We start from the raw sequence: 21,296 nt of genomic DNA on the forward strand, positions 1-21,296 counted from the left end.
AGGGGAGATCGAATACCTCAGTATCATGAAACAAACTCCAAATATTGGTTTCTGCCCAATGACTTGACTTCATGCTCATGTGTTCGTAAAATGCGCTTATATATATATGTTTGTATGAGGAAATAAAGTGCGGCAAATCATCAGGAGTGTTAAAACTAAGATACCATTAAATCTGGAACCCTTCGGCAAATGTTGATATGTCCTCAGATATTGTCTTTCAAGACCACAATTTGCATGAGCGTTAACAATGCTAACAGTCACTTAAGTACAGCTTTGTTGTTGCATGATTGGTTGATTGACATTATCATGTAATTTTAAAATATTTCCCACTTTTGTTAAGATACCGGTGGCATTGAAGTTTAGGCGTCCATTTTCTATTCTTTTCTTGACTTTACCAGCTTGGGATTGCATCCCACTAAAACCAAAATATTTATACAAAAACTGTATTTTTTCTGCATTTTTTTTATTTCAAAGAGTAAAATAATGATAGAATAAGTGTTTTTCAAATTGATGCATTACTGGGAAAATTATATTTAGTCCCAAAACAACAGTGATTACCTTTAAGCTTTAAGTTACCATGGATGAATAGTGATAAAAGTTGGATAGTTTCTGATGTGAAGAGCTAGGTTGTGATTGCTTTTGAGGGAGGTGGGGTCATGGTGAAGGTCACTGTAACTAGAAATAGGAAAATGGTATCCATCCAACAACTTAAGTTAGAATATATGGATAGTGATGAAAGTTGGTGTGAAGGTAGCTTATTTGAAGAACTAGCTTGGGATTGCTTTTGAAGGGGGGGGGGGGAAGGAATTGAAGGTCATTGTATTTAAAAATAGGAGAATGGTTTCCGCCCAATTAAATTAGGCTGCTACTTATTCCTTACCCATACAAGAAAAAAATTGGCTATAACTTCTTATTGCCATTAGTAAAAACCTGGTTTTGTCACATTGCCGTGTTTCTAGTTGATCCTTTGATAATCTGTAATTGTTTTGCTGACACGTTTGACCTTTCAAATTTCCATTCAGTGAATGGTGACAAGTGTAATTCAGGTTCATGTATTCATACCCTGTTTAATTTAAAAATACAATTGTGTATTAACTGTTATTTTTTTGGAACATGAAAGCATTAACAAATGATCATTGATGAATGTTCATAAAATGTTTGCAGTGAAACACCAGTAAATAATAAAGTTTAAAAACAATAATCTTGGAGAACTACTTCTCCACTAGCCGGCAGAAATGACAACCATATCATCATCATCAAAACTCTGCCTGAGGGGCTTCCCATGAGTAGCATCATAGTTTACACTCTTCAAAAAAATGGGTAATTTCACTCTATATCATATTAAAACTACTTTTCACTTGCGGCTTTGGAACTGTTGAAAATATGTTTTTTTACGACACTTGTGAATTAAAATAAGATCTTAAACTGAAGTCAACAAATATCCTCTATATACTCTTTGAAATCAAGGTGAATATTACATTTGCTTGAATGTTGCTACTTACTACATTAAGTTCTAACCCAGCATGTTCAATTTTATGAAATATTTTTCTGCATATTATACAAGAACAAGATGGCCAAGTTGAGTCACTGAATAATGATCAGGCAGACACTTGTCGCTTTTCCTAGGGACTGAATCATGCTTGCCTGGTAATGATATTGATTGTGTTACTCATATCTCATGTTCAATGTTCAAGAATGAACTCCTAGCTTTACTGACAATGATTAAAATTTGACAGAAAGAAAAACTAGGTTTACATACTGAAATGATAATTTGAGAAACTTGTCTGTTTGTTAGACATCATATGTTGTTATAGGGGCAAATAAAATACTGGTGATCCTCGAGGGAAGAAAAGATGCACCAGATTTTACCAGATGAATTACCATATTTTCTCGACTATAAGTCGGGGAAATTTGGTCCTGATTTTGAACCTTAAAGTAGGGGGCCCGTCTTATAGGCGAGTCTATAAGAATTTCATAAAAAATCTCTACTCTAAATGATAAATCAAGCCTGTGCGTCTGTATTTTCTAAGGTGTTTTGGCCCAAAATGCCATTCTTTGAGGTTTTTCAACTGAACCTTGACTCAAATGGCATTCTAAGCATCAAATGGGGCAGTTCTACACATCTTTGCACACATTTCAAGTTCTCGCAGTCAAATTTTCACCAAATTTGGACATTTTTTCAGTGCTCGTAAGATTGCAGACGACTCATTTAAAAAAAAAAAAAAATAGGCGAAAGTTGTGAAAACCAGGAAATAGCATATTTTGATCAACCGGACAAGATAAATGCATTTAATTGTGAAAATTTGCCAGAAATAGTGAAATGCAATACATTTCTTACCAAAAATAACACTTTTTAAACAAAGCAGTTTGGTCCCTATAACTAAACCCGTCCCTGCATTATTTATGAAAAACACTTTCGATTAGTCCTTCATACATAAATACACCCAAAGCTAGCTCAATCTGATAGTCTGTGTCAGGTTTTCCAGTTTCACTGCCTGTCACCCAAGTGCCTGTGCGTCTGTATTTTCTAAGGTGTTTTGGCCCAAAATGCCATTCTTTGAGGTTTTTCAACTGAACCTTGACTCAAATGGCATTCTAAGCATCAAATGGGGCAGTTCTACACATCTTTGCACACATTTCAAGTTCTCGCAGTCAAATTTTCACCAAATTTGGACATTTTTTCAGTGCTCGTAAGATTGCAGACGACTCATTTTTAAAAAAAAAAAATAGGCGGAAGTTGTGAAAACCAGGAAATAGCATATTTTGATCAACCGGACAAGATAAATGCATTTAATTGTGAAAAATTGCCAGAAATAGTGAAATGCAATACATTTCTTACCAAAAATAACACTTTTTAAACAAAGCAGTTTGGTCCCTTTTAAATCTACCCCGTCTTATAAACAAGTCTAGACAAAAACACCAGATTTCATGGGCATAGTAGGGGGGTCGTCTTATAAGCGGATAGCCTTATAGTCCGGAAAATACGGTATTATGTTAATTGGCAACATTTTGCTTTGATAAAAATAACATTACTGAAGAGTTAGTTAAATCTGAATGAATTGATTGGGAACAACCCATTGTGCTACTGGCCCCAATTTTTTCGAAACTTCTTAAGCAAAGTTAACACTAACAAGTACAAAAGTTGCTGCAAGATGCAGCAATTGGATGTTAGCGCGGGCCAACTATTGGTTATGCAAGTCTATATGTAGGGTCAGAACGAAGTAAATGAGGTAAGGACTAACATTGATTGTAGATGTCAGTGAAATGAAGTTACTTAAAAGATGACAGAATTGGGCTGTTGTTTTGAAATGAAAATGAAACTTAACACAATAACAATTGTACAACTGATGGTATATCTATGACAATAACCATAATTGTATCAAATAACTTTATTCATGAACTGTATCAATATACACACATTTATAAAAGACAACATGGCCACAGTGGTGGTTTTCTTTTGGAGTGGCTGATATGATAGCTGAAATGTTAAATATGCCAACATGATTTGGTAAATTCTGGGCAAAGTTCGAAACGTTGAGAATTTGAAGTACTTTGGTGAAATGTTGACTTTAAACAGGAGTAGCACCAAAGGTTTATTCAAACAAGAGGCACATCAGTGCCTGTGCTCCACTGGCCAAAAGGTTCAAGCAAAGACCACCTAACGAACATTTTCGTCAAGTTTCATAGAAATACAATCATCAATTTTTGAGGAGAAGTTATTTAAAATTTTTTTTTACTTTAATAGCTCTGGCTGCCATGTTGTGCAGTGGACCGAAATGATTCGGGCAATTTGAGTAAAGGAGCACCAAACAAACATTTCTGTCAAGTTTTATCGAAAAAAGGTCATCGGTTTCGACGACAAGTCATATAAAGTTTTTTTTTATTTTTTAGCTCTGGCAGCCATGGTGTGCAGTGGACTGGAACCATTTAACAAATTTTGGTTAATGACCATCCAAGGAACATTTCTGTTAAGTTTCATCAAAATCTGATCATCGGTTTCTGAGAAGATGTTCTTTAAAGGTTTTTCTATTTTTTTGCCCTGGCAGCCATGTTGTGCAGCGGACCGGAACCATTTGAGCAATTTTGGTTAAGGACCACCCAAGGAACAATTCTGTCAAGTTTCATCAAAATCTGCCTATCCGTTTCAGAGGAGATGTCGTTTAAAGATTTTGCTATTTTTAGCTGTGGCGGCCATATTGTGCAATGGACCAGAACCATTTGAGCAATTTTAATAAAGGACCACCCAAGGAACATTACTGTCAAGTTTCATCAAAATCTGCCGAACCGTTTCAGAGGAGATGTCGTTTAAAGATTTTGCTATTTTTAGCTCTGGCGGCCATATTGTGCAATGGACCGGAACCATTTGAGCAATTTTGGTAAAGGACCATCCAAGGAACATTTCTGTTAAGTTTCATCAAAATCTGATCATCGGTTTCTGAGAAGATGTTCTTTAAAGGTTTTTCTATTTTTTTGCCCTGGCAGCCATGTTGTGCAGCGGACCGGAACCATTTGAGCAATTTTGGTTAAGGACCACCCAAGGAACAATTCTGTCAAGTTTCATCAAAATCTGCCTATCCGTTTCAGAGGAGATGTCGTTTAAAGATTTTGCTATTTTTAGCTGTGGCGGCCATAGTGTGCAATGGACCAGAACCATTTGAGCAATTTTAATAAAGGACCACCCAAGGAACATTACTGTCAAGTTTCATCAAAATCTGCCTATCCGTTTCAGAGGAGATGTCGTTTAAAGATTTTGCTATTTTTAGCTCTGGCGGCCATATTGTGCAATGGACCGGAACCATTTGAGCAATTTTGGTAAAGGACCACCAAAGGAACATTCCTGTGAAGTTTTGTCAAAATCCGCTTATCAGTTTCAGAGGAGATGTCGTTTAAAGTAAAAGTTTACGCACGCACTCACGACGGACAATCTGTGACGACATAAGCTCCATGGCCTTCGGCCAGTGGAGCTAAAAAACTAATTAAGGACATCTGCTTAAAACAATGTCTACTTTTTGCTAATAATTCGCGAAACAAGTTGACCGTTATAATTAAGTGTTACAAATCCATTGTTTCTAACTGAAAAACACATACAACTGTTTGCTTATGTAACAGATTTTAACACAATTAAAAAAATACATTTAACATAAACTAAAAGTTGGTTATACATGAGCTGAAAGAAAGAAGTCTGATCATCATTATTAATGTCATTTTCCTTGTTCTGTGGTGTAGATGATTTATAGGCATGCAGGATGTTTTAAACAAAGGAAACAAGTTTAGCATATACTGACACTTATAGGTAATAAACATTATGTAATCATCATGCATTATGCACTTTTAAGGCATAAGATATAAGAATGATGAGCAGAATGTGATGCAGGTTGATAGTGGTATGACTAGGAAGTTGATCACTTAATGTGTATGGAAATATAATGACACCAAAGATTTATGAAGAAAGTGCTGAAAATTATAGGTTACAATGAAATGAAGTGAGGAATATGTTTTAATACATGAAAAGTGAAGCATTTGTACAAAGTTTGGTGGAAATGTGTTAATGTTATTTTGGCTGTAAAACTTCTCAATTCTTTAAAATATGACATTGAAATATAAGAATAAATACTGCATTGAGTATTACTGAAATGTGAACATATGTACAAACAAGAAAGAACATGAGCAATATGACATTTTATATACATTTTGTATACAACAAAGAGTAAGAAGCATGATAACAAAATATACAGAGTTAGTATGTATGCTGGGAATGGCAGAGTTGTACTGAAATGTAATAAACAATAGAAAGAATATTTGTTATAATTTGGTGTAATTGCGACATATACATTATGACCAATACTTGGAATAAGAATGCACACAGACAAATTAATACAATACTAAAATACATGCCGCCACTATTTCATAAGCAATGAAATAGAACAGGTATGAAAGAAAAGAATATAAATGAAAATGCATGAAAACCTAGTAATATGTACCTAGTATGCAAATGCACAGTATTTGAATGAAACTATTTATAGGGTGATAAATATCTTTTACATGGGGGGGGGGGGGCTTAAAAAGACTCAGTTTCAGTTGTAATGTTGGAATGAATTGGGTTGAATATAGGTATATTTGTTAAATGATGTACTAACTTAAAATTTGAAAGTTGTCAAACCCAAAACTATAAATGATATGCCTGGAGTTTTATATTATCAGTATAAGCATTGCTAATATGGTTGATAGCCAAAAGGCCATTATTCTTTAAAGTTTGAAAAGTCATAAATCACGAAAATGAAATACAACAACACACAATAGAATGGTTAAGGGTCATGCAAAAAAAAGGAGGGTAAGTTGAGAAGTTGAAACAGGCATACTTTTTTAAGCATTATGAATTCTAATGTTTGTAAATGGAGAGTCAGTGCCTATAAAAGAGACATTGAATGATATATTCATCAGAGTTAAAGCTGCACTCTCACAGATTGAACGTTTTGACAACTTTTTCATTTTTTGACTAAGAACGAGCCATATTTTGCGAAAATCCATTGAAACCAGTTATATAAGACTGTTGACAAAAAAAGATTGCAGATTTTTATACTTAAGTTCAAAAATTGATGTTTTATGCAATTTTCTTAAACTGTTAGTAACAGCTTAAGCCATAAGACATTAATTTTCAAATGGAAATATGAAAATCTGTGATTTGATCTTTTGTCAGTAATCTTAAATCATTTGTTTGCGGATATTAACACAAAATTTGCGCTTTCCAAGACAAACAATAAAAAAAGTTGTACAAATGGTAAATCTGTGAGAATGCAGCTTTAAGCATAACAGGTAGTAAAGAAGGGTGACATGGCAAAATGACATAGTGATATAAATACAAGTATTTCTTGTAAATTAACATTTTGTAACTGTTTAAGTGAGATGTTGAAAAACAGAACATTGTTAAATATATGTACATATGAGAAATTAATTTAAACATTAATGGGAATTAAACTTAGCAAAAGCATAGTGATATCTACAGAGCATTATGCAAACATCAGTGTTCAGATAGACAAAACCTTGAATGAGAAGTCTTATAATACTGTCAAATGTCTCTGATTTTAGGAACATGTTTTGTAAACAATTATTGAAATTGCAGAACATTTAAGAAAACAATAGGAAGATAAGTAATCATTATGATGAGGTTATTAAATAATGTAAGATATTGGCACAACTGTCACTTAACATATTGACAGAATGGTAAAACACAACATAGGCAAAAATGGAAGTACACTATTTTATAAATATCAAATTTCAAATCTCCCGCCATAGAGTGGGGAGGGGATTACAGAAACACTTCATCAGTCTGTCTGTCCATCTGGCTGTAACATTTCGTGTCCGTGCTATAGCTTACTTATGCATTGATGGATTACCATATTGCTTGGTACAAATGTTGTCCTCATTGAGACGATGAGCAGTGACATTGACCAGGGTCCATAAAGATCAAAGTCACACGAGATATTTAAATGTCAGAGTACACATACTCGTGTCCGCGCTATAAACTCTTCCTACAAATATCAAGTTTGGTCACAGTATGTGAGCCTTAACTGAAACAGTAATCTATTTTTAGTAACAGTGACAACGACCCTAGGGGGCCAAAAAGCATCCATTAAAGCTCTGCATAAACTTGTCCTATATACCAAGTTTGGTCACACTATGTCAACCCTTCCTTGAGTTATTCAGTACTTACCATATTTCTATTTTGACCTTGACCTAGACCATAACTCTCGGGGCCAAAAACACAATCTCAAGAAAGGTCTCTATAAACTCTTCCTATATACCAAATTTGGTACCAATTAGAAGATCCTTACTTAAGTTATTCAAAACCAACCCTTTTTCTATTAATAGTAACCTTGACCTTGATCATAGGGGCCTCAAACGCATTCCCATAAAAGGTCTCCATAAACTCTTTGCATATACCAAGTTTGGTCTCTTTATGTCAAACCTAGCTAAAATTATTCGATACATAAGGTGACTTTGACGCTGCTCTAACACCAGCCCGCCCGAACAATGACACAGGTCATTCAAATATCTTGTTTTCCCTTTATGAAAATGTGGTTAGGAATATAAAAATGTGCCTTTCAAAAGAAATTAAAAGAAGAGTTAAAAAGAAAAAAAAAACATTCAAGGGCAATAATTTGTATTTAGGGTTAACATGAAGTTATGTTCCTAAGTGTAAGATGGTCGTCAATAATTATGCGAAGTATTAAGTGCATTGAATGAAGGTATAGAAGTTTTTTTTTATTAAAATCCCAACTTGCCCTAAAACTTTAACCTAAGTCAATCAGGGGCCATAACTTGTATTAAGGATAATATGAATGAAGGGTATAGAAGTTATCAATAAATATATCAACCTGCCCTAAAATTTTAACCTAAGTTCCATAGTCAATCAGGGGCCATTATGTGAATAAAATATGATATGGAGTTATCATACCTAATTATGTGATGGCACTGAACAACTGTGTAAAGTATTAAGTCAATTGAATGAAGGGTATTGGACTTATTAGTGAAAATCCCAACTTGTTCTAAAACTTTAACCTACCCTAAACCTTTAACCTAAGTCAATCAGGGGCTATAACTTGTATTGAGGATAATACAGAGTTATGTAACCTCATTGTGTGATGGTCCTGAACAAATGTGTCAAGTATTAAGTTAAATGAACGAATGGTAGAGAAGTTATTAATAAATATCCCAACCTGCCCTAAAACTTTAACCTAAGTTTGATAGTCAATCAGGGGCCATAACTTGTATAAAGGAGTTATCTATTCCCATTATATGATGGCCCTGAACAACTGTGTGAGGTATTAAGTCAATTGAATGAAGGGTATTGGACTTATAAGTGAAAATCCCAACTTGCCCTAAAACTTGAACCGGACACCGACACCAGAGCGAATAGTATAGCCCACCTTATTCTTAAAATAGTCGAGCAAAAAAAACACAAATGTGATAATATATTTATAACATGTGTTTTCTCTTCAAAAACAGTGAAACAAGGTTATGACATCACCACAAAATATATGTATCACTTTATCGAAAATACTTAAGGCTTGCTATTTCATCGATGTTATGAATCAAGACTCATTTTCCTTTTTTTTAGCCAAAATAACCTTGACATTGATCTTACCTACACTACACAATATGTATAACTTTAACAAATACTCTTTTATTATGTTCAAATATTCAAGAATATTTTAGGTTACTGATCATACAACTTGTATTTCTATATTCTTGACCAGTGGTTGTGTACAATTTTGATCAGATTCAACATACCGGTCAGGTTGCGAGAAAAACAAATTGCCTTGTGTTGACTTGATGTAGTGTCAGCTAAAGCATTGAGGCAGGTTGTTTCATTAAGAATCAATTGGTCCTTTCTTGCAATGACAAGTTTTTCATTTTCAAACTTTCCTCTAGCGTTTATAGGGAAGAGCACTGTGAGGTAGAAGTGAAGTGCAGGATCTTCACCGATTGTTTTCAGTTCAGGTATTGTGATGAGGAGTAACTCAACTGTTGAAGATCAAGTTGGAACAGTTTCCGCATTTCATACCTACTGCTGCGTTTGATAACAACCTCAGCTGTGCAAAAGTAGGTCACTTGTGTAAGGGACTGGCTCTAACATGGAGGACATTTGTCAAGGTCCATTTACTTGTTGCCACACTCTAAAAAGATATGAAAGGAGTTTGTTATGATATCATGATAAGTGAATGTAGCACTGAAGACCTGATAACATGAAACATGAGAAATAAAATAACTCTTAACATTAAACTGAGGTGAATTTGTTAGGTTTCAAGGTTGATTTCATAAGCTTTATTCGAAATGTGAATTGACAGGTAATTTGCAATTTGATGTCAATTCTGAATCAGGTTTTACAAATCAAACATTGATGCATGAATTGCAGAATAATAATTAAGATTAAGTATTTATATACAAGTAATGATTTCATTCCTTTATTCAGCTATTGAGTTAAGCAATTTTGTTAGAAAAAGTGAAAAAATGTTATTAATTTTTAGGAAGGCTTGTTTATAGGTCATGTATTTTGTGTGAAATAAATATCAAAATGATGTCTAAAAAAAGATTATATTGTGAAATAATGTAAGCTTGTAGAGTTAATTTTTTTAAACATTATATGAAATTGTGAATAATTGTAAATACATTCAAATATTTATTGAAATGCATTGAAACATCCATATGTTTTTGTTTTATTAAAGGTTGAATGTTAATACCAAAAGCAATGCTATTTAAAGTTGCAGTTAAAAACTTAACAAAATATTTGCCTAGCTTTAGTTGTGTTACATAACAACACAAAATGCAGAAGGTTTGGGATTTCATTTTTAATATGAATGCTGGCTATTGTTCTGAAACCATAAAGTTAACAGGAAACTAAGAAAGAGAACAAACCTGGTTTTGGGCAGCGGGGCAGCACTGATATTTGTGGGCTGAAGAATACTCATTTCTTGGAACTCCTCAGTCCTGGCCCATTATTGTTGGTGGCCATTTTTTGCAGTTTTCATCTTGAAGATGAAGCCCTTTCTGTTCAATATTTACAACTCTTGTGGTAGAAACTGGAATGTAGGATGATAAATATAAATATACATTTTATTGAGACAGAATCCCGTAAAACATGTTTATTATTTTAAACTAATGCACCAGTCAATTGTAACCACGACCCCCAAGGTCCGGGGGTATACCGGGGATAGCCGGGTGGCCCTGCATTGCAGGGTGAATGGGATGGTTATGTCTCGCTTTAAATATAGCAGGGAATGGGCCTTACCTAGGGCCCCTGAGGTGCGGGGGCATTTGGCGAGATTAAACCATCTGTTCATCCCCGCAGGACGTGATTTTAGCCAAGATTGGCTGGACCTATGGTCAGGGTCCTCACCATTCCCCTGACCGGGGGGGGGCGTGGTTTCAATTGACTGATGCATTAGTCTAAAATAATAACTGGTGAATAATGAAAACGATGCAAAAATTTAATGACTACGAACAAATCACCTTAAACTCGTTACATACAGACTGACATGCAAACTTTGCGCACGCATTACAAAGAAGGGCTTGAAATATCATCCCTACCATTGTGACTCATTCAGTTAGACGCGTTAATGTCCAAATCGAACGTTTTTGTTGCGGTATTTCTCTTCGAATCACCCTCTCGCAATTTTGACCTTGACCGCACACTCGCCTATATCTGAAATGCAAGAAGCGTTTTCATTGGACGGCTATCATTCCAGGTTTTAATGACGCAATTTGGAAAAGCCTTCAAATGTTGTCCAAAATGAAAGTAGGAATACCGCAAAAAAAACGTGCTACTGTTTAAATCGAAAGACACGAAACCTGTTTTTAAAATGATATATATAAAATAAAAATAGTTTTTCAGTTCACTTCGTAACAAGAAAATGAAAATACCTTTCCCCAACCGCCAGCGTGTTGACCTCGATATCCCTAGTCTACTGGACGCTTGCATCTGACCCGTACTGTCATAACCGGGTAATCAGATAATAGACTGGTTCACCGATTTTCTAAGATTATTGTAAGATACATTCTGCGCATTCGTGGTTTATTCTTTTATGTAGAAATATTTAAATAAAAAAAGAGAAGTTTTCTCAACAACTGTGCATTTATGATATTTTTTCTCTCAACGAGTTATTTAAAAAAATCTCTGGTTTTAATTTGCCTTATATTTTCAAAGCTTCACATATTAAAAGATTACCAATCTTCTATTGCAAAATCGAACAGGAACCAGTCTAATGGCGAACTGCTTCGGAATTATCCGAGAGCGGACGGTAAGAAACGGCGCATGCGCGATCCAAACAATGAAAACGCCGCATGCGCAAGCCCATTGCACCAGGGACACTTCTAAAACAATCAATATATGCGCCGGGCGCCGATGCGCCCGCGCAATAACAGGCTTAAGTAACTTATTTCAATTAGCCAAAATACATACTTCAATTGAATGTTGATAAATGAAAAATGGTTTATTGTGATTATCATAAAGATAATTCCAATTTAAAGTATTAAAACTCTTAAAGAAATAAATATAATGCAAATTATTCAAAAAACAAAAATAGTGAGCTTAGCTTAATCCTGTTATAAGGGACTTAAGAAGTTTGGAGAAATTGGGGCCAGAGGTCTTCTTTAATGGCATGAACACTATTTTAGGGTGAGACACAGTTTCGAGAGCCATTTTCCCCGTGTTACATACATGTTATTATTTAAGACTACTTAAAGCACCAGGCCCCAATTTCACGAAACTTCTGAAGTCCCTTATAACAGGATTAAGCTAATCTCACCATTTTTGTTGTTCTATAAAATGTGTTATATTAACTTCTTCAAGAATTTTTAGAAATTATGTAGGAATAATGTGTATGATTATCAGAATAAAAATTTTTCATTAATCAAAATCCATTTTCAGTATGTATTTTCGCTAATTGAAATAAGTGACTTAAGCCTTAAGGCTTAAGAAGTTTCGAGAAATTGGGGCCAGATGATCAATTTCCAAGAATTTTTTTTTGTCGAAAACAGACATAAACTTGGTATTCATGTGTACAATGCATTGAAACTTACTAACTAAAGTACCACATTGTTTACAATTTATTTAAGTTTACTAGTTATTTCGTATTTTTCCATTAAAAAAGATTACAGGGTATGTCTACCTAGTAGAATTAATTCCTTATGCGTGATTCGGGCTAGTCGATGTTATCACGTGATATTACCAAGTTAGGTATATAGCTTAAATATACCACTTGTTTAGAGTAAGTCTTCGTGGCTCAGTGGATACGACCCTGGGCTGCAATTTTTGCGACACGGGTTCGAACCCGGTGTCTGCCACAATTTTTTTTTTACATTTTGATACTTTTTTTTACAATTATGATATCAAAGCGTAACACATTCTATTAAATAATTGTCCTGAGATTTGTTACAGAAAAAAATATTTTTGGTGCCAAATTACAGTCCCTTTAAGGGTTGGACACAGTTACAAGAATCATATTGGCTTGCTACATCAATGTTATTGTACCAACAATAGGGTGAGACACAGTTTCAAGAACCATATTGGCTTGCTACATCAATGTTTTTGTGACAACTATAGGGTGAGACACAGTTTCAAGAACCACATTGGCATGTAACTACATCAATGTTATTGTGACAACTATAGGGTGAGACACAGTTTCAAGAACCATATTGACCAAAAAAAACAATGAAAGCAAAACAAATTTCATTTTTAAAGTTATAAAAGATGCACAAATGTAGGTCATTTTGAAGAGAAAGCCAGATGTTCTAACTTCTGATGACTATAATAACCTTAATCATGCTTCCAAATCATATCAAATTGTCTTGTTGTTTTCTTTTGACATACAATGTATTCTGCTTGTTGTCATATTCATTTAACATTTTTAAGACTGCCAGTTCCTTCCCCGGCGAAAAAGGTTCATAAAGTTCATAAATTATTCATGAAATAGTTCATGAAGGAAAAATGGCCGATTTATTCATGAAGTTCATGAGCTAAAGGTTCATGAAGTTCATGAATTATTCATGAAATAGTTCATGAACTTTTTAATGAAAAGTTCATGAAGGAAAAAGGGCCAATTTATTCATGAACTAAATTTTCATGAAGTTCATGAATTATTCATGAAAAAGTTCATGAAGGAAAAATGGCCAATTTATTCATGAAATTTATAAACCAAATTTTAAGAACTTCATGAACTAAAAGTAACTGAGCTAAGTGTTCATCATAAGTGGTCATTTTTCTTTCATGAACTTTTTGCAGCAAATTAATATTATGAATTTCATAAATATTCATCAACAAAATTTCACTTTGACCACAACAATTTACTCAATAATTGGAAACTATGAATGTTATGCAATAAACATGTAGAAATGTGATGATCACAACTGTAATAAACTATTAGTGGATTGTAAGCAAATTAAACTTGACCTTCACATAAATGTTCTATTAAAAATGAAAGTACTTTCAATAGTTATGCAATTGAACACACATTAATTTATAATACTAATTCATTGTTTTTCATAATGGTTTAAGAAGTTATAATGAAACAAGACTAATCATTATAAAATATGACAGTTCTATGGTTTTGTGAAGAAGTCGTCCATTTATAACACTTCCACTTTTTATGACACATAACACTGTTGTGAGTATATACACCTAAGACCTTGCCAAATGATGTAATCATTGTAGATGATGATGGTTCTTCTTCTTTAGGGTAGAATGTGTGTAAGTTTCAAATTTATTTAATCACTGCGACTTGCCAAACTTTTTCTGACAGGATCTAGTTTGTGTAAAGCAGTCCCTCACTATACAGGAACAGTTTTTCACTTCTTCTTTAGTTAAACATGAAATTGGCCCTTGTTCATTAAAATAAACTTTACATACGCTGTCAATAACATACATGAATGCTAATTGCAATGATCTCACTAGTCTCCCGTACCAAAAAAGCTTCGCTAAAGCATCGCAAAACGATGCTAAAAGCTCGCAAAACAATGCTAAAAGCCTCGCAAAACAATGCGGTATTGGCCAAAAAAAAGCACAGCTTTTTGGACATAAAAGCGCAGCTCTTCGCAAAAGCTGTGTTTTTTGTTCGCAATAGCTGTGTTTTTTTGTTTGAAAAAGCGCAGCTTTTGCGAAGCTTCTTCCTTTCTTGTTTGAAACAGCAAGGCTTTTGCAAAGCTTTGTGCGGTATTGGCCAAAAAGCGCAGCTTTTCGCAAAAGCTGCGCTTTTTGCTTGAAATAGCGAAGCTTTTGCGAAGCTTTGTGCGGTATTGGCCAAAAAGCGCAGCTTTTCGCAAAAGCTGTGCTTTTTGCTTGAAATAGCGAAACTTTGTGCGGTATTGGCCAAAAAGCGCAGCTATTCGCAAAAGCTGCTCTTTTTCAGGCCAATACCGCACAAAGCTTTTTGGACATAAAAGCGCAGCTCTTCGCAAAAGCTGTGTTTTTTGTTCACAATAGCTGTGTTTTTTTGTTTGAAAAAGCGCAGCTTTTGCGAAGCTTCTTCCTTTCTTGTTTGAAATAGCGAAGCTTTTGCGAAGCTTTGTGCGGTATTGTCCAAAAAGCGCAGCTTTTCGCAAAAGCTGCACTTTTTGCTTGAAATAGCGAAGCTTTTGCGAAGCTTTGTGCGGTATTGGCCAAAAAGCGCAGCTTTTTACAAAAGCTGCTTTTTTCTCTCCAACCCTCTAATACTGTAGGGGATAAAAAGCCTCAGACTGGTGTACCAAAAACTTTTAATAAAATATAAACCATATATACATCAATGCCAAGTTTATCACTAGTTCCCACATGATATGAATAAATATCCCATTGACCTGTGTATAAACTTCCCCAATAAAGAATAAAAACAAAACATTATGACCTTTTATTGCTGTATTAAAATGTGAAATTGTTGAATATCATTTTTTTTTCACTGATACTATAGTCTCTATCAAACCACATGGAAGCATATTCTAAATGTTTGAAATCAATATTTATACTTAATATTGTTTATTTTTGTTTAGATCTTCTAATTATTTACACAATTAGTTGTTGTAGAGGCATACCTTTCAGTATGATACCTAAATTGTAAACTATTTTTTAAAACTGTCAACTACATAGTAAAATGACTTTTTCCAGCTGCCTTATGTTACCTTTTTGTTAAATTTAGAGGTTCCTAACAGCTCTGTTTATTACACAGTGTGAACTACCTGATTGTTAATTAATACTTTACATAATTGATCAATCCAATTTTCAATATCTGGTAGGCCATCTGGCATATGGCAGTTTTATTACCGCTTGGAAAACAATACTGATTCTTATCAGATGTACATTTAATGGAAAAACATTCTGCAAATTTTGATAGATATTCTGTTAAGCCAATGGTAAAAACAAGAAATCAATGAGTTTTAAAACAATCCCAGCAGGCACAACAACGTTGAAGCAACGTTGAAACAACAGTCATCCTTCAAAGTTAAGAAAAGGTTGAAATATGGTTGTATTTGAAAGTTGTTTTGACGTTGTGATTTCAATGTTGAAACAACGTTGCAGTTTAAACGTTGAAACAACGTTGAAATGAGGTTGAAACAACGTTGAAATGAGGTTGAACCAGAGTTGCAGTTTCAACATTGAATAGACGTTGCAGTTAAACCGCTGAAGGGTTACGGTAAGGTGAAAACTATAAAGAACACAGTTTTGTTTGGATTACATATATACAGTATGTACATGTTAATGGTAAAAACTGCCCCATCAACAATGATGCGCCACCTCTTCTTCATCCATGCTGAAATGTAAAAGATTAAAACAATAAATGTAAATAAACCATCCTTTATAAACATAATAGATGCAAAAAAGAGTATTGTTAATAACAATGCAAGATCACCGCTTGATATGAACATTTTTCACCATAATTTGAACAATGGAAATCGTATCCGAAATCCCGTCGTATCCGAAATGCATGATTTTCAACACATAATTCGTTCAAAAACATAATTTTTTGACATTTTGTAAATAAATACCAAACGTATTTACTCGAATGGAACCGACTGTCATTTCCCACACGAAGTTAGCTTGAACTAATGGAATTTACGATAATTTTAAAGCTCTGCTATTACTGATGATCTGCACAATCGATATTTTTTTTTAAACTGACCGGAACTACGCAATATGCTAGGGGCGCAACTCGTTTCGAACTTTCCAATCGGGGTAACTCTGTATTGCGGTAGATGGCCATTCAGCCTAAAAAAAGAAGTCTACTCGTCAAGCATGAATGGCTCTCTATTAAAAATTGAATGTGGAAATATTAATATAATCAGAACAGAATATCGATCTATATTCGAATGTCATGACAACATCAATATGACAACCATTTTTCAACCATCCTCAATGTTGAGGTATCGACCGTATTTCAACCTCGTTTCAACGTCGAAATGTCGACAATTTTTCAATGTTGAAGCTTCAGCATTGTTTCAACGTTGAAATATTGTTGATCTACGTTGTGACCAAAATTCAACTATATTTCAACGTTGAAACAACGTTGTGTGCCTGCTGGGATATCTTATAAATTTCATTGTATTTTTATGAGCTGGATATCATTTTGAAATATAAGTCCAACATGTTTAAGAAAATAGTCACTGAGGTTATTAAGTAATTGATAAACAACTAAAATAAGTATAACATCAGAATATTATAAGAACTCACCAGTATTGCATGTCATCTTTTACAAAACATCAAATGATTGGATTGTCATTCCAAATCATAGTCCATGTTCATCTGATCTTATGATAGTTATAGTGCTGCAAATTTTGAGAGGTATAGAGCACCTAACTGGTCTATGTCTGCCAACAGCAAGTTTCATATACCAAAATGTTCGCAAAGGTCTGTAGTTTCTGGAATGGATAATCATTTTGTTCAATGCCGATGCGAAGCTGAGAAATCCAAGATGGCGTCCAAGATGGCCGCCAAAACACAAACATTTAGTGAGTATTCATATTTGCCTATTTCTATTACCACATTTGAGTTTTTAATGACAATTTTCAACTGATATGTTAGTAGGTATATAACGAATGCGATATACTTGTTTTTTATTACTGTCTTTGTCATTTTTGTTTATTTATTTAGCTAAAATATGCTAAATTATGCGCAAAATAGGGGTTGGGGTTAGCATTTTTATGTGCATACTGAAAGAGGATAAACAGACATATGTATTTTTCAGTTTAAATGGATGCACAGAGTATGGACATTCATGTATGTGGCATTTTAATTAAAATTAGTGTGATGTCCTCTTGCAGTAAGGTTTATGATGTGGGTGGGGTAATTAAAACGAGTTTCAGCGGTACCTCATACTGCGCTTTTTCTACTACAGATCTACTATTTTTTATCTAGTTTTAAGTATTCTTACACTTCATAGTTAAACAAGACACATATTAAAACGGTTAAATACACTCTTTAATGATTCATAATTTGTTGGCCAAGCTAGGTGGCACCTAATTTTAAAGAATACGTGGGGGGGGGGGGTAAGTTTTCATAATTTTATGAGAGGTCATACCCATCATAATATATTACATTTAAAAAAAATGAATATAATTCATAAATCTGTGTTGCTTCTTTAATTTATTTCTTTTTACAGAAGGCGCATGCTACATTTGCCTTTAACTGCGAAATTATCAGTAAACCTACTTGCTGACCACCACCACACTTTACGCACATGACGAAACTGATTTTTATGCATGTTACTTATGGAGGTATATAGCTCATGCATTATGTACATTTGTATAAACTCAAATACAGTTTGTTATTTATCAGTACATTAGTAACTTGTAGAATACCAATATTATAACAAAATTCATACATGTTGAGAGAAAAAATATGTTTTCATCTTTATAGAAAAGATCTTTATAGAAAATTTGAAGTACACACTATTATGTAAAAAAGTCATATACTGTTGCCTGTTGGACAACTTCATAAATGTCAACTCATTAGGCAAAGAGATCGTAATGTTTGTTATAAGGAACTAAAACACTCTTACTCAAACTCACTCAGCAGCATCCGTACATGAATAAGAGAACATGATGCATATCATTCTCAATCTAAATGTATTTACTTTCAGAACCATCGGCTGGAATAACGCTGGGTTTTAAATATGGCCAACAAGGAAAATATTGGAACACATTTAAAAACAAGATCTTACAGCGATAACTTTGACTGGAATGAACATTGTTTTATTTGTGGATGTAAATGTGACCCTAACTGTAAATCGTCATCACAAGGTTATTCGCGAAGTTGGTCGTATTTTGAAAGTTCTATTTCTACAGACCATAATTCCATATATCACAAGGTGTTAAAAACCGCTCTACAGATCAACGATAAAACAATTATCGATCGGTTAAGTGCTGTTGCAAATGGTGATCTTGTAGCAGTTGAAGCCCGCTATCACAGGAGAAAAGGCTGTCTTGCGACTTACTACAGTTATGCACGCACTGGTGGCCGTACTCCACCCAAAACTGTATTTATTGAATCTGACAAGTATAGTGAAATATATATAAAGGCAGCAGAGAGGCTAAAGGAAGAGTGCGAGCACTCGATTGTAGTCCAAAATAAAGTGTTTTACTTGTCTACGTTAAGAGAACGTTTCATCCAAGTAGCAACAGATGCTTACAAGAAACCAAGTCAAAGCCCAACTCCTGTTTTCGAAAGCTCTGTCACACTAGACGAAATAAATTCAGTAGAGCCCAATGCTGTAAAATGTGCGAGACTGAAGGAGTTGCTATACTCATTGGGACGGAGCTCCGTCTTTTGTGATGACTTAGCTGAAGATAAAAAAGTTCCAAACTGGAGCATTTTTTTCGCAAATTCAATTGGGCAAGCCAATCAAACCATCTCGACTATCGCCTACAACCCAATCATCATGGCCAAACAACAGATTACAGCACTGTATACACAACACTTCTTCGGGCCAAAGAGGTTATGCATGAGTTAGAACAGAGTCATATCCCTGTAATTTGTGACATGGGACTGCTGTCAAAAGCTTGTGAAATTGTATGGAGTCAAGACATTTCTCTGGAAGGTGTTATTCCCGTCGAAGGTGGGATGCACCTTCTCATGTCTATTTTTGCTGGAATAGGCTACTTGTACAGGGAAGCAGGCCTGAAGCATCTTTTAACCGATGCTGGAACATATGCCCAAGCTACAGCAGCCAACATCATGACTGGGAAAGATTTCGACCGAGCATTGACAGCCTTCAAGTTGATCGACGAAGTGTTATACAGCGGTCTGCTCATTAACTTTGAAAGCTGGTGTATAAACAACAACAAAAATCTACATCATGACGTTACATCGGTCTTGTCAACACTCAAATGTATGAATGATGATTCTTACCCAGAGCCTGAAATAGAAAGTTTCTGCCAAGCTTTTGCGACTCATGTGGTGCGTCTGCTCGACGAATTCCGAGAGGAGGGTCGGAAAGTATCCCCAACGTTCCAGGTATGGAACAATTATTTATCAAGAGTATCAACACCCCTTAAACTTCTCCTGGCTTCTACAAGGTCTCCCAAGTTGGACAGTATATCAACATGCAAAATTACAGCTTATTCCTCTACTGTTTGCTTCCAATTATACAATTTATGCTACGTTTATGTCAATTCAAATTCTGACTATGAACAGGCTACCGACGGAAGTCGAAGAGGGATTTCTTGCAGGTCTTTTCAAGAAAACGGAAACACGAAAATACAGAGGTGATTGTAGCAGTTGTAGAAATGTTGATGTCCGGGGTGAGCTTAAAGTATCGAAGGACTGGAAAATGTTTTTGAGTAACGGGCAGAATAAGGAGAGACTGATCCAGTTTTACAGTTGATACATGGCCGAATATGCATGTACTAAATTAAAAGCACAGGAAGTCGTGTTGATCAATGGTGGTAAAAGCACACCATGCGTTATTGTGACCACAAATGGGTGTTGCAATCAACCCATACTCGATACTAACAAAGAGGAAGCAGACACTGTAATGATACTTCATGCCAAGTATGAGGCGGATAGAGGGTCAACTTGTATAGCAATCCACTCTCCAGACACAGATGTTCTTGTGCTCTTGCTGCATCATTATCGATATATAGGCGCTGCTCATCTGTGTATGTCAACTGGAAGGGTTACTCTTCACACGGATGGTAGACGATTTATTCCAGTCCACCAGTTGATCGACAAACTGACTAAAGACCAATTAAATATAATCTGCTGTCAGTGTACTGTATCACAGGATGTGATACTACCAGCGGATTTTTCGGAAAGGGAAAGCGAAGAGCATTCAAATTGCTGACGGAGCGCGCGTCAAACTACCAACCTCTCTTCAACTTGGGCGAAGAATTACTGCTTTCCGGCCTTCAAAGAACAGCATGCACTAGGTTTGTTATCAGTTTGTACGGGGGAAACGACGTGCAAACTCTTCACCAGTTACGATGCATCGAAGCCAAGTCTTCTGTTCATCCCAGGAACATTCCCCCAACCGCTGACAGTCTCAATCTTCATCTGCAATGATTTGTGATCCAGTTGTGGATATGGAGACACGCCACTACAGCACAATACGATCTTCCTCCATTTACCTACTTTGGATATGAAATAGACGGAGATGGTTTGACACCAAAAATGATGAGTCAGCCAGCCGCTGCACCGGGCTCTTGAACGACCTCATTTGCGGATGCGAAATATCTAGCGAAACATGTGTTTGCTTTGCAAACAGACAACCATGCACAGTGGCATGTTCTTGCACAGGGAACACTAAGACAAACGAAATGATGTGCACGAACGTTTA

General features: G+C 35.1%; 1 protein-coding gene and 1 long non-coding RNA gene across 2 annotated transcripts in view; one reads left to right on the forward strand and one right to left on the reverse strand.

The window, feature by feature from the left end:
- The window catches only part of LOC128204526 (follistatin-related protein 5-like), a 99,307-nt gene that overhangs the window by 21,722 nt on the left and 56,289 nt on the right, over positions 1–21,296 (forward strand). The gene's annotated exons all lie outside the window — the stretch shown is intronic.
- Positions 8,972–11,484, reverse strand: LOC128204583 (uncharacterized). Its single transcript, XR_008256150.1, has 4 exons — positions 11,422–11,484; positions 11,089–11,203; positions 10,417–10,580; positions 8,972–9,677 (listed from the first exon to the last, which is right to left on the reverse strand). It is a non-coding gene; the product is annotated as an uncharacterized LOC128204583 (long non-coding RNA).

Source organism: Mya arenaria, chromosome 2, assembly GCF_026914265.1.
Source record: "Mya arenaria isolate MELC-2E11 chromosome 2, ASM2691426v1".
In the NCBI taxonomy this organism is placed as follows: Eukaryota; Metazoa; Mollusca; class Bivalvia; order Myida; family Myidae; genus Mya; species Mya arenaria.